The 13,906-nt window shown below is 46.1% G+C and overlaps 1 long non-coding RNA gene across 4 annotated transcripts in view; it reads left to right on the top strand.

Annotated features, from left to right (window-relative positions):
• LOC131502001 (uncharacterized) overlaps window positions 1-13,906 on the top strand; it is a 221,388-nt gene that overhangs the window by 156,793 nt on the left and 50,689 nt on the right. Inside the window, exon 1 of one of the 4 annotated variants that reach the window (XR_009256950.1) lies at window positions 470-622. The exons of the other annotated variants lie outside the window; for them this stretch is intronic. This is a non-coding gene — a long non-coding RNA (uncharacterized LOC131502001). Of the gene's footprint in view, window positions 1-469; window positions 623-13,906 lie in introns of those variants that run through there. 4 annotated transcript variants of the gene reach the window in all.

A 13,906-nucleotide genomic window follows, 5' to 3' on the forward strand; every position in this document is an offset into this window, starting at 1 on the left:
GTGAGATCATGTACGCGAAAGGGGCTGGGAATCTGCTCAGCATTAGAAAAATGTCAGCTATTGCTAGCACGGAGAGCTCGCAGGAAGTAAATATTGAGCGACCATTCAAATCGCATTTCTACCACTCTCCAGCCACATAACCCTGGGCACGTTGCTTAATTTCTCTGGGGCTCAGTCTTCTCATCTGCAAAATAGGTATAATGATATTAGCATCTACTGCCCAGGAAAGTTGTGAGGATTAAAATCAGTAATAAGTGTTCAGTGAATGTTAACTACGAACTTTAAGATAGTTGTGGCTTGCTTTATGCTGTGCATTTTGTATTTCGTATTTCATTGAAACTCTTAAATAAGTCACCTTTGACTTTTTGAAAAAAAAAATAAATAAATAGATGAAACAAAAGGGTTCCAGGGCCTTTTTGCAAAAAGAGCTGAGGCTGTGGGCATGGAATGATTCAGCACATTTCTATGGCTATGGGTCTGTTGTGACGTCTCTGATGTGTGAAAAGGAAACCTCCTGTTCACAGACCTTCTCCTCCCTCTCTACCCCATGCCTCCCCAACCACTCTCGGCCCGATCTGGATGCTGGCCCTGCCAGACTGCAGCTGGAATTTCTCACTAAGGGGTCAGTGAAACTGATTTCATGGATGTTTCATGATTTACAAAGTGAAAAGGAACTGAAGGGAGGGAACGGCCAGCCAGGCAGGCAGGGTGGGTCAGGTCAGCCAAGCAGTATCCTGGTTCCCATATGCTGTGGTTCTCCCCTCCACACCCCTTTTCCCTGCAGCTCCTCTGGACTGGGGCCCTGTGACGGCTGAGAAAATCTGCTCAGTCGCGGCAGCACAGTGAACCAGAGGGCCAGAGGGTTTTGAAATAGAAAGCCAGCAACAATGTTGCTAATTCAAGTGCTGTCTAATGTCTGAGTCTCATATGTATAGCTCCCTGGAGGAGCCGGATTGGCCTGTCCGGTAACAATATTTTGTCCCGTCCTCTTTTCCATTTGTCTCCTCTTCACCACTGCCATGTCCCACTCCAACCCCCAATCGCTTCAGGGTATGGAGTGTTGGGAGGAAGCAAGATGTTTGTCCTTCGTTTCTCATGTCACATTTCACTGGAGTAAATAGTACTTCATTTTCCTTCCTTCTGCCCCACAGAAGGAAAACTGCTGTGCATCGAGTTCCCGGGCTTGGTTGCTATGTGACCTGAAGCTGACATCTTTTGTGCGTGTCATGGTTTATAGCAGAGTGGTTAAAAATCCGCTCCCATTCTGGTGACTAAATTTTATTGACTTTTCCAGGGCCTGTGGTGGGACTGACATGTCCCCCATTTAATTACTTCCTCCTTTTTGACAGCAGATTGAGTTAACCAGAGGACACGCAGGTGGCTCTGGGGCCGGAGAACTTGGAGTGGCCATGGCTAGGCAGCTGAGAGGGGCTGGGGCGAGTGCGGGCTGGGGATGTAACAACCTGCTGGCAGTTGTGAGCTGTGGTTTTATGGTTGCGCTGGGGGCAATAACCAAACAGTGGGGCTTTTGGACTAATTTGAAGAATGCTTTGCATAAACCCCAGCTGCTAGCCATATGTCCGACCCTTGTAGAGGGGAGGGTGTGTTTCCCTGAGCTCTTGTTTCCTTCCCCAGAAGTCAAGACTAACCAAGCCTCTAAATGCCCAGCCCGGCTCTTTAGGGGAGGATAGTCGGCCACAAAAGCTTGAGCTGATTTAATCGCAACTTAAATTTATATTATGCTTTACCGGATTTTTCCCTTCCAATAACATCGTGTCATTTTGTCCTCATAAAGCCCCAAAATATAGGCCAGGTAGGAATCCTCCATTTACAGCTAAGAAGACTGAGGCCCAGGGAGGCTGTGACCAGTGAGAAAAGCAAAGATGTTGAAGCTTACTAGGCATCAGGCACTCTTCTAAACCCTCCAGAGCTCCTAATTCATTTCATGCTTGTGTCAGTCCTCCAAGGCGGGTGCCACTACTACCCCTGCTTCGTGGATGAGGGAACTGAGCCCAGAGAGGTTACTTAACTTGCCCATGGTCACACAGCTAGTAAGTAGTGGAGCTGGGAGTGAAACCCAGGCAGTCTGGCTCCAGAGTCTGTATTTGTAACCAGTGTGCATGCTGCCAGATGGCTTGCCAGGGACAGAGCTGGAATTCTCATGCAGGTATTCACACACCAAGTTCAGGTTCTCCCCTGTGCCATACCGTCTTCTGAATTTTGCTCCTTAAAGATCCTTAATTCCTGGAAGCGTTCGCCGCAGCAATTTAGATTTGGACTCTTTTCATCTGGTATCGCCAAGTCTTTCACTTAAATTCATTTAATTAGTCCCTCCGACCCACTTACCATGAAGTCGGAGGCATACCCAGTCCAAAGGAGCTATAACGCGTTGGGAAATTGCTCCCAAACCAACGCTTTGGAAAAATACAGGTATCTAGGTGTTGGGAGTTGTAAAGCTTGGCAGCCTAATGCCCGGAACAGGTATTTTCTCACGGCGTTTCCCCGGGAAGGAGGGGTGTGGTTGTCACAGCGCTGGCCGGGTTTGTGAGCAAGCGCACTTCCAAGTTTCACACACCCAGAGTCAGCCTCTCCCTTCAGGAAAAGATCATTCCAGCCCTGACTTCCCTGACTATTATGGGTTTCTTAGCTAAGGTGTCTCCAACAGCCTGTGGTTACGTGTGAACAAACCAGGTGGAAGGGGAGGGAGCCGTTTTAATGTGATAGTGTCTCCTGCTGTCCCGGGCCGACTCTCTCGCAAGAGAAAACTAATAACACCTTTGTTGCGCGTTCACTGGTGTTCCCAAGAAAACCTAGGGGTGCGTCCAGATTTTTCTGTTTCATAGCCCGAACCAACCACAGGCCGAATTCAGATTAGAATTCATTCGTGATAATGGCCCCAAGGCAGGAGCGTGACTCCCACTTTCTGTTGGAAATGGCAATTTTCTCCCCTCATTTGGAAACTTAACTCCGCAGCCAGGCATTAGGTAACATGAAACAAGTAACAACTCAGCTTGGGCTGAGAAACCGCAGAAGGAGACTATTAGAAAGAGAGGAACAAAATGGTTTGGGTTGTAGTAATCATTAGTCATATTTATGTCTTTTTTTTTTTTTTTTTTTTTTTTTTTTTTTTTTTTTTTTGGCAACAGTCCATTTCTCTAGGCAGGATTTCCCCAGAAGCCGGCGTTGCGTCGGCGATTTGGGTGCAGGTAGCTTATTTGGGCGGTGATTCCAGGAGGCATCATTAGGGAGTGGGCACCTGAGGCTTGGCTCCACTGAGGATCTCAGGGAAGCCGTGTGGAATGTGCCTCACGGTCCTACCTGCGGAGAAGAGGAGCTAGGGTATTTATCCACCATCTCCTGTGACTCATTGGCTTAGAGCTGCCCCTGTATGTGTTAACTCCCCCGCACCCTGGCCTCTCCTGTTGGTGGCCTGAGAGCATCTCATTGGCTTACAGTAAGAAGGCATCCAGCTACATGAGGACAGCGAGTGCCAAGGGGATATGAGCAGGACCCTGACATCATCTGCTGCTCTCTGGGGGAAGAGGGGGTGAGGGGAGACAATATAATGTCATTAGGATTCTTCTGGTTGCAAGTGACAAAATCCCAACTCAACCTAGCTTGAGCCAAAAGAAAAAAAAGTAACATAGCTCTAGGCGCACCAATAATGCGATCAGGGCCCCCATTTCTGTCCATTTCTTGCTTGTGTTCTCTTCTGTGTTGGCCTTGGTGTCTGGCTGGCTGAGAAGACGGTGGAAAAGATGGCAACTCTAAGCTTCCATGATCTTCATTCTCCTGACATCGGAGAAGAGCAGGTTTCCTAACAGCTCTGGTTAACATGTTAAGGAAGGCTTTGATTGGCCCATTGTGGGTCACGTGCCCTGCCCTGTATCAGATGATGTGGCCAAGAGGATGGAGCACTCTGACTGACCAGACTGAGGTCACGTCTTGGGTTAGGGAGGATGGCGTCACCTATGCTAATGCCATGGACCAAGAAGAATCTCTGGGACGTGTGGAACTCATGGTTCTAGCAGTATGTTAAGCCAGCTTTTACACGAATGAACAAGGGCCCTGATGTGTGGCTGATCTCCATGGTACAGCTACTCCCACCATGGCTAATGTGAAGCTACCAACATGCTGTCACTAAACATGGAGTTGAGGAGAGTTGAGGAGAACAGTCAGCTCTCCCGAGCCAGTATGAGCTGGCTCAGCACCCCACCAAGCGATTCCCATAAAGAGGGACCCTGGGCACGTGGCGTAGCCCTGACAGCTATCGAAGAGAAGGCCAAGTTCTGTCTTATGGAGCCTCGGTAGCCACAAAGGCCCAAATTAAAAACTGACGAGATAACTTGCTTCGTTTGTCATGTGCGATGCCCGGGACAGATGGGTATATTAAACTAAGTGTTCTTCTTCCCCTATGGTCTTGATCTTGCAAGCACCTCCAGGATGTGCTTAACCGACAGGGTCTAGAAGAGAGCCCAGGAAAGCACGTACGCATTCACAAACATGAAGTATTTGTTCGGTGAAGGCAGGAGTGCGTGGTCAGTCCGTGGAGTTAGACGCGTCCCCTGACACCGCAAACGTACCCACCTCATGCATAACCAGCTCTTCACTTGTGATGCCCGAGTGGTGTAGGCCCCACTTTATATCTCTTGGCTGCCACCGCAGGCCCTGCAGACTTTCTCATCATCATCTTGGGAGGGGCCACAGTTGGTCACCGATGCCCTCAATCCACTCGCCACACCGCTTCCTGGTGTGAGGAAAGTGCCACTTCGGTCCTTTGTCCTGTGATTGCCACTGTGTTCCCCTGGCTCTTCAACTTCTCTAAGTCGGTGGTGCTGGTCGTTTTAGGCCAGGAGGGGCAGCTCTCCCTTCCTACCTTGGGGCTCAGCCACGTGAGCCCGCTGGGGCTTGTCTGATTCGTCTCCTTACACACTGGCACAGAGAACTTTCTGCCTTTGCAGTTCTTTTGTTTCAAAATAAAAACCATGGCTAGGAAGCTGCGAGGTTGGAAAGTTGTTACACACACACACACACACACACACACACACACACACAGACACCAAACCAGATTTGCTGAGAACAGGAGAATGGGAAGGCCTGAAGCTCAGGGAGCGTTTCAAGGTCACAGGCAAGGAGGGGCCGGTGGTGGTGGGGCTGGAAAGGATGAATAGACAACAGTTGAATGCATTATTTAGTGTGTTCCACATCGCAAAGCCAAGAATGGTTCCTTCGCACCAGAAGATTTGATGTATCAGGCTGGCTGTCTCCTCAGAGGACACCCCCCCAGTCTCCTCTTGAGTTCATGGAGACATGGTTGTCTAGGTGACAACTGTCAGGCAAGAAGCTGCAAGCTGAAGAATAAAATCGCCTTAGCTAATAGACCGGCGTGCTATTATGTACCTGAAGGTTTAACTGCTATATTACCCTGAAAGAATCATTTGGAGGGGAGGAAGGAGCTCGCTTTTCCCTGGGCTACATCAGTGAATTCAATTTCTATTGAAGAGAGACTAGCATTTTAAAAACCACGGTGTGTGGAGCTTCGAGTCCTTTTCTTCTTTCGGTGAGAAATGATTTAATAATGAACTTACAACTGCAGGGCCTCCAGTCAGCCCCCTGGAGCCCTGGGAGAGGGAAGAGGCGGCGTAGAGGGGCTGCGGGCTGGCAGGCTCCGTCCTGTTCCATCCCTGCTCAGGCTCAAGCTCTGTGACTGAGGTTACCCCAGAGCAACTCGGTTCAGACACGTGTAGAGTCTGAGCGATAATTTTCCTCCCTCACAAGATTGCCGGGTGCCTCTAATTAACGGTTGTGAATTCCTTAGATGGGGCTGTTATCAGATGGAAAGGGGCTAATTGTACCGGTCACAATAGTTAACCTCTTCCAGAAGGAAGGGTGTGTGTGTGTGTGTGTGTGTGTGTGTGTGTGTGTGTGTGTGAGAGAGAGAGAGAGAGAGCCTTGGTTCTTTCTGCAAATGAGGCAGAAAAGCTTGAGAATCATCAAAATTCTTTGGCATCAAGACACCAGCAAATGAAAGATTGTATTCACTCAGATGTTTTCACCATGCAAATATTGGTCGCCATTTCCCAGGCCCTTTCTATGTGCCTGCCAGGGCGCCGAGCGCTTTCCCGGCTTGATCATGTTTAACCCTCAGCATTCCCGGATCTTACACGTGACTATTGTTATCTTCAGTCTCTAGATAGGGAAACCACGTCTTGGTGAGCTTAGGGGACTGGACCAAGGCGCCACCCACGCTGGCCACAAGTGAGGCCTTTTACGTTCGGAAGATCCCGCCAGAAGTGGAGAGCTCGGTAGGGGAACTTAAGCTTCCTTCATTAAAAGGAAAGGAGAACCTCTCAGGCAGGGATCTGGACAACATGGCCAGTGCCGTCTCACCCTCCACACATCTGGACAACCTCTTGCCTTGCCTTCTGACCCATTGCCTGGCTCTGCCCTGTGTTTTCTTTGGCCCTTTTCCTGGACTACAAACAATATCTCTGCCCTATGCCCTTGTGGCTCAAGTATCTGGCCTTGAATTTGCCTATACCCTCTCACAGGCAGCCCCACTAAGATACACATATGTTGGTCTCTACCACGTCCTGAGTGGTGCCCTAGTGGTGCCCGGTAGCTGAAGAGGCAAAGATAAATAGCACTAAGGTACTGCCTCGAGGAAGCTCACAGTCTGGAGAGCGAAGGAGGTGTGAAACTACACGATCAACACAGCATGATTAATATAATAATAATAATAATAATAATAATGACAATAATGAACGACTGATATTAACAGCAACAATGACTGTTTTTAGAGTGCTTCCTATGTGCCAGGCCTTGTCCTGAGCACTGGAATCAAGCCTGTGACATAGGTACTGTTACTATTTCCACTCTACAGGTGAGAAATTTGGGGGTCCTGGGTAGCTCAGTTGGTTAAGCATCTGACTTCAGTTCAGGTCATGATCTCATGGTTTGTGAGTTCGAGCCCCACGTCGGGCTCTGTGCTGACAGCTCAGAGCCTGCAGCCTGCTTCGGATTCCGTGTCTCTCTCTCTGCCCCTCCCCCGCTCATGCTCTGTCTCTCTTTCTCTCTCAGAAATAAATAAACACTAAGGGGCACGTGGATGGCTCAGTCAGTTAAGCGTCTGATTTTGGCTCAGGTCATGATCTCACGGTTCACAAGTTTGAGTCCCGCGTCAGGCTCTGTGTTGACAGTTCAGAGCTTTGAGCCTAGCTCAGATTCTGTGTCTCTTTCTCTTCCCCTCCCCTGCTCTCTCTCTCTCTCTCAAAAATAAATAAACATTAAATAATTTAAAAACAAAAGCTTAAAAAAATAAACATAATAAAATAAAATAAAATAAAATAAAATAAATGTGAGAACATTTAGGGACAGGGATATTACATTATTTGCCCAAGGTCATACTGGTAGTAAATGGAGGGGCAGGAATTTAAACTAAGGCACTTTGTTTCCAGAACTATTGGAACCAGAGCTATTGGTGCTATTAACCACCATGCTGTTATTGCACACATATAGACCAGCACAGGAGCACGTACATATTGTAAAGGAATCCCAGATGAAGCACATAAATTCCTTCTAAGTAGAGTAGTTTACTGGAAGAGAAAGAGAAACTGTGTAAAGAAGAGAGGAAGAAAGGCCATGTATCCAGAACATTTAAGACACAGACCAGACATTGGGCTCCTGGTTTTGGCCTTAGGGCCTGTGTCTAAGGTTGTAAAACAAATCACTCCAGAGCTTCATGGCTTAAAATAATAATCATTGTTTATTATTTTGCATGCTTTCTATGGGTCAGGGATTCAGGAGCGGCTCAGCTGGGTGGTTTTTGACTAAGGATCCCTCATGAGGTTGTACTTACGTGTCAGTTGGTGCGGCAGCCATCCAATATGACTCACTCCATGGCTGGTAAGTTGGTGCTGGCTGCCGGCCAGGGACCTAGGCTCTTCTCCATATTGGTCATTCCACAAGCTTGCTTGAGTGTCATCAGGACATGGCAGCTGCCTTTCCTAGAGCAAGGAATTCAGCAGATCAAGGCAGAAACTGTACTGCCTTTATGACCTCCGTGAGAGTCACACGCCTTCATGTCTGCTTATTCTATTTGATCATGTACATCAGGTCTGATGCAATGTGGGAGAGGCATACGGAAGGACACAAATATCCGAAGGCAGAGATCATTGCAAACTCTCTTGTAGTTCGCCAATCTGAGTTTAAAGTTCCCATATACTGAATGCAAAAAGACTGGCCTGAGGTTTGCTATTCCAACCTGTAGGATAGAGGCCTTTAGGATAGAGGGGCACTAAATTTTTTAAGTCTTATTTATTTTAAGAGAGAGAGAGAGAGAGAGAGAGAGAATCAGCAGGGGAGGGGCAGAGAGCGGGAGAGAAACAGAGAATCCCAAGCAGGCTCCGCAGTGTCGGCCCAGAGCCCAATGCGGGGCTCGAACTCATGAACTGTGAGATCATAACCTGAGCTTAAAGCAGGAGTCAGATGATTGACTGACTGAGCCACCTAGGTGCCCCCAAAAGGGGTCCAATATTTTATGAGGAGGCGTGATGTTTGATATCTTAGAAGCCTTATGGTCAAGGACAAGATGGCAACTTTGATGAGTAAGAAGGAAATGAATGCAAGGCTGATAGGGAAGCTGGGTGGTGGGGCTGGAATCAGGGACGACTGTAGGTCTCTTGGTAACTAGGCCAAGGTGACAAGCACACGGGAGATGTACTATCATTTAGATCATTGGCCAGGCCCATGTTCTGGTCCAAGAACTCCATGCAAATGAAATCCATTCAACTACATTGTCCTGCTTCCAGCCTGGATGGCTGCTTGTTAACCACATGCAGAAGGAAGCCACCAGCAGTGGTTTTGGTGGGAGAACTCGGATCCTGCTTTCTTCTACTTCGGTGCTTTGCACACACCTGGGGAATGTATCTATAAGGGTATTCGAAGCCATTGCTGAATAACTAGATATTCAATGGTAAGTTAAAGTATTTAATTGGAAATGAACATGGATTTAACAGGCTCAGTACTTTATGGCATCCTACTATGTGCTGGGCTAGATGGCATGCTAGATCATGGGGTAAGGAAAGGAAGATGGTAAGGAACAAAGGTGTTCTTGCCCTTATGGTGTTTATGAGAGACATATATTAATCAAATAACAATACATATAAATGTTCCATTATGAACTGAGGTAAGTGCCATAAAGGAAAGGACGGGGCATGAGGAGATTAAACATAGGAAACCCTGAGGAAGTAGTGCTTGAGCGGAGATGTGAAAGATAAACAGGTTTAAAAAAATGGGAGGAAGAGCATTCAAGTGTTGGGAACAGCATATGCAAAATGTTTTTGTGGAGCTGAAAGGACCCTAGTGTGGTGGAACGGAGAGAGCAAAGTGGGATATGATGTAAGGCGAAGGTGGAGAGGTCATCAAGGACTAGATCGTGCAGGACCTTATGGGCATTATCCTAAACAGTGGGTGGCCACTAAAAGATTTTAATACAGTACAATGACACAATCAGATTTGTGCTTTGAAAATATCACTGCCATATGAAACCTGGATTAGAAAAAAAATAAGACTGGAGGCAGGAAGACCCATTAAGAGGCCATGTGCAGAAGACAGATATTGGGGATTTGGCCCAGGATGCTGGTGATAGAGACAGTGAGAAGAGGGCAGACTTGAAGTACATTTAGGAGGCAGAACTGACAAGTCATTGTCACCTGAAAGGTCGAAACCAGCAGCAAGTCTCAATGGGTGGGTGAGAGCATGAGGGGAGGACGGGAATTCAGAATGGAGGTTCGAAGAGGAAAGAGGAAGAAGTCGATGTGTGAAAGACAGGATGGGTAGAGCAAGCTTGAGCAGTGGCATTTGTCGCTAAGAGGCCCTGGCCATTTATTTCTATATAGTGTCCTTGTGTGTACCTGTGGAGCTGTAAGCGATAAATCTGTGATGATCAATATTACTATTCTATCAAACAGCAGCCATGTTGTGTCACCAAGTGTTCCCTGGAGGCCTTTGATGAGTAAAGTAATTCTTCTAGTTGCTTTTTATTGTGGAGCCTGTAAAACAGGACGTGTCGTATCAAAGATGGGCGTTCAGGTGGGGGCTTTAAGAGCGACCAGTCCTCGAGAATGATTTTAGTCTGTGCGTCTGAAATTTTAACTGAGCTTAATTTAAAACTGTAGGTAGCTTATAAATAGGAAGACCCAAGACAATGGGGTGGATCAGGAAGTCTAAAGATGGAGCCAAATACATATAGGAATTTAGTTTCAAAGGTGGCATCTCAAACGAGTGTGGGAAGTGGTGGACTGACTAATCAGTGGCACTGGGACAACTGGTCAGCTATTGAGTTAAAAATGAAGATGAATCCAGTCCTCGTGTCCTGTAACAGGAACATTTCCATATTTGATCCAAGATCCAAATGCCGAAAGATGACATCTTAAAGATTATTATAGAAAAAAGGAGGAAATTCTTGTATAACCTTGGGGCAAGCAAGGCCTTTGTGTGTATGATTTGGAATCTAGAAACCGTAAAAGAAAAGGTTGACAAATCTAGTTACCTGAAAGTCAGACTAAACTCTCTGCATGGCAGAAAGTACAGTTGACAAACTAAAGCAAATAAATGAATAAAGACAAGCTAGAAGAAAAGTTGCCACTCATATGATAAAGTATAGATCTCCCTGAAAAGAAATCAACGAGGATAACAACTTAATAGAAAAATAGACAAAGAATACAAACAGTTCACAGAAAAGGAAATAGAAATGGCTCTAAAAGTTATGAAAAATATCCAACTGCATTCACAATATGAGAAATATAAAATAAAATTATACTACGATTCCTTTTCTTTTGAGCTATCAGATTTTGAAAAAATAACAGAATACCAGCTGTTCATTGGCAAAGCTGTGGGGAACAGGCATGTTCATACCTTAATTATGGGAGGGCAAATTTGGCACGACCCCCTACGGCAGAAAATTTGGCAATAGTCATCAAAACTACAAATGCCTGCTCTGTTTTGCCCAGGTGTTCAGTTTTCACACTTTAATCCTATAGCAATCCTTGCCCTCTTGTGCAGTGGTGTACACGCAAGGCTGTTCGCTGCGGCGTTATTTGAAATGGCCTGAGACTGGACATGACCCAAACTTCCAACAATAGAGAACTGGTTAAGTGCATTTTATCACATCCATTCACTAGAATATGTTGCAGCCGTGAAAATGAATGAGGGCAATCTTTATGCGCCAACACGATCAGACCTCCGAGATGGACCTCAAAGTGAAAAAAGCAACAGGGAGAGCACTGGGTACTCTTCGCTCTCTTTAGGATGCAGAACTGACATCTGTATTTGCATTTGCTTGTATATGCATAAAGAAATTAGGAAATGTGCACAAGGAGACCACCATATTTCACTGATTCTCTCAGAGATATGTTTTTTCTCATTTTGACATCTGTGACATGGAAAGGTATCTTCCATTATATGCCGTTTTAGAATTATAATCAGCCATATTCTTTTCTTTCTCAATAGTACATAAAATGATGCATCTTAAAACGGATTATGTCCAGGGGCACCTGGGTGGCTCAGTTGGTTAAGCGTCTGACTCATGATTCCGGCCCAGGTCGTGATCTCGTGGTTTGTGGGATCGAGCCCTGCGTCGGGCTCTGTGCTGACAGCGCAGAGCCTGCTTGGGATTCTCTCTCCCTCTCCCTCTCTTCCCCTCCCACATGTGTGCTTGCTCTCTCTCTCTCTCTCAAGATAGATAAACATTAAAAAAAAAACTGATCATGTCTTAGATTTGCTACAACCCAAATCACAGAGGAGGGGGAGACTGGGGGAAGGGATGAGGTGGAATTTTTAAATGGTTTTTGTTTGAGCCATGTGAGTTTGTTGCCTACTCAAAAATTGAATAAATATTTTTAAAAAGTACATGATATGTATGTATATGTATTATATACCATATTTAAAATAATATTATTAAGATTGTATATGCATATACACATATACATACATACATACATACATACATACATGTGTATGTATATATATACACACACATATATGCAGTAGGTTTGTTTCTGGGGTTTATATCCCCCTATAGGGATGGTCTAAGTAAGAGACCCAGTAGGCAGGACATGTGGTTTTTCTCGGTGCGACCAATACACCTTTAGTTTGGGAATCAGGAAGACACTGCCTCATCATAAAGCTTTATGAGAGGTGGAGGCACGCTGTTAAGGCTTCTCTTACGACCTCGTGGACATTTTCAGAGCTCTCAGACAAAAATCAATGCTTGGGAAGACGCACAACTAAACCAGGATCTTGTTTTTTACTTTTTTCTCTCTTCAAAAGGCGAGATAAGCTCTGAATTAAATAGGTTTTTCTTTTTGGCATTTATTTTAGTAATGAAAGCAATTCCTTCTCTTCCCCTCCTCCCCCACTTTCACAGACCGTTACCAGCCTCTTCTGGGTTAAATGTAGTTTCCAGGTAAGACATTGACAAGAAGCAGGGTGACAAATGCCACGGGAAGGGCCGGGTGCCGAGCGTCCTGAATTGTGTTCCAAACACATATGTTTTAATGACAGATAGAACTGGGAGAAATTCCATCGGGCCTTTTCTTTTGTGAAGGGAAAGGTTCCTAGCTTTATGGAAAGCAAACAGATGGGTGCGTTCTGGGTATTCTCCTGGTGGCTCTTCCCCCTCAGTTTTCTTATCTGGAAAATGGGTATGGTAGTACCCATTCTGCTTTCCTTAAAGGGCTGTGGCCAGAATAAATGAGATGATGTTTGAGAAGACACTTACACGTAACGTCTCTCAAAGTACTGGGCATCGGGGTGAGGTTCTACTTTGGGCATCGTATGGAAGGGGATCGGGGTTTGTGCCAAGAGGTCATTTGACAGGCATGTCTCAGCTAGAGACTCTTCCTTTCCAACTTTCTCTGTGTGACAGTTAGGAAACATCCCTGAACAATGATAGTTGGGAGCAGGGAGGGGCTGGGCTTGTCACCACCTGAATAAGTAACAACGATACTAACTAAATTGTCCTTCCTAAAATACTCACACCCTTCGTGTTACCTCATCTTCCCCAAAGTCCTGTAAAGTAGGCACTAGCATTACCATTCCCCTATGACCCATGAAGACCTGAAATTGGGAGCTGAGCTCGAATATGGACCCAGGTTGCTCCGGCTCTAAAATCTGTGCTCCTTCCATAATACTGTCCTACTCCCACCCCTCTCAGCTCTGAACTGATCTCAGCATCATATTGCACAAAGCACAGAAAGCCGGGGGCCTGGGCTGCTCTGGGGACCAGAGATGGAAGCAGGGTGGGGAAATAGAAACTTTCTCTAGCACACGTGTACTAGGACATATGGTGGCCACCTGGAACTGGAGTCACTTAGGTCGCTGCTGAAATTCAGCCTCACAGCAATGTACTTTGGGTACAGTTTGGGTAGCACTGCAGTGCCCTAGTCCCCGAAAATGTTGCCTTCGGGGAGAATGCCCTTGGCAAATGGTGGTCAAGAGTAGCTGTGATCTGTTGACATGCCAAATAAAAGGTCAGTCGATGTATGGGACTACGGTACTAGTTGACCTTACATGTGTTCAGGCAGATTGTGTCCTAACTTAACCATATATGTCACTGTTAATGATCCAGCCAGCCATGCAAGATTATACAAACAAAAGGGACAGCCACAAAGGGATCCAGCTTAGTTCCAAAGGTCAGGTGCCTCTATTGAAGAGCTGGAAAACCAGTTCCAGCTGGTGATGGGTAGTGCCAGAGTAGGGATAGACCGATGACAGCCCTCAGGCCAAATCTGGCCCCTGACTTATTTTTGTAAATAAAGTTTTATTAGAGCACAACCACGTTTATTTGCTAATATATGGTTTGCTTTGTGGTTGACAGAGACCGTATGGGCCTGCAAAGCCAAAA

This window comes from Neofelis nebulosa, chromosome X, assembly GCF_028018385.1.
Source record: "Neofelis nebulosa isolate mNeoNeb1 chromosome X, mNeoNeb1.pri, whole genome shotgun sequence".
Lineage (NCBI taxonomy): Eukaryota > Metazoa > Chordata > Mammalia > Carnivora > Felidae > Neofelis > Neofelis nebulosa.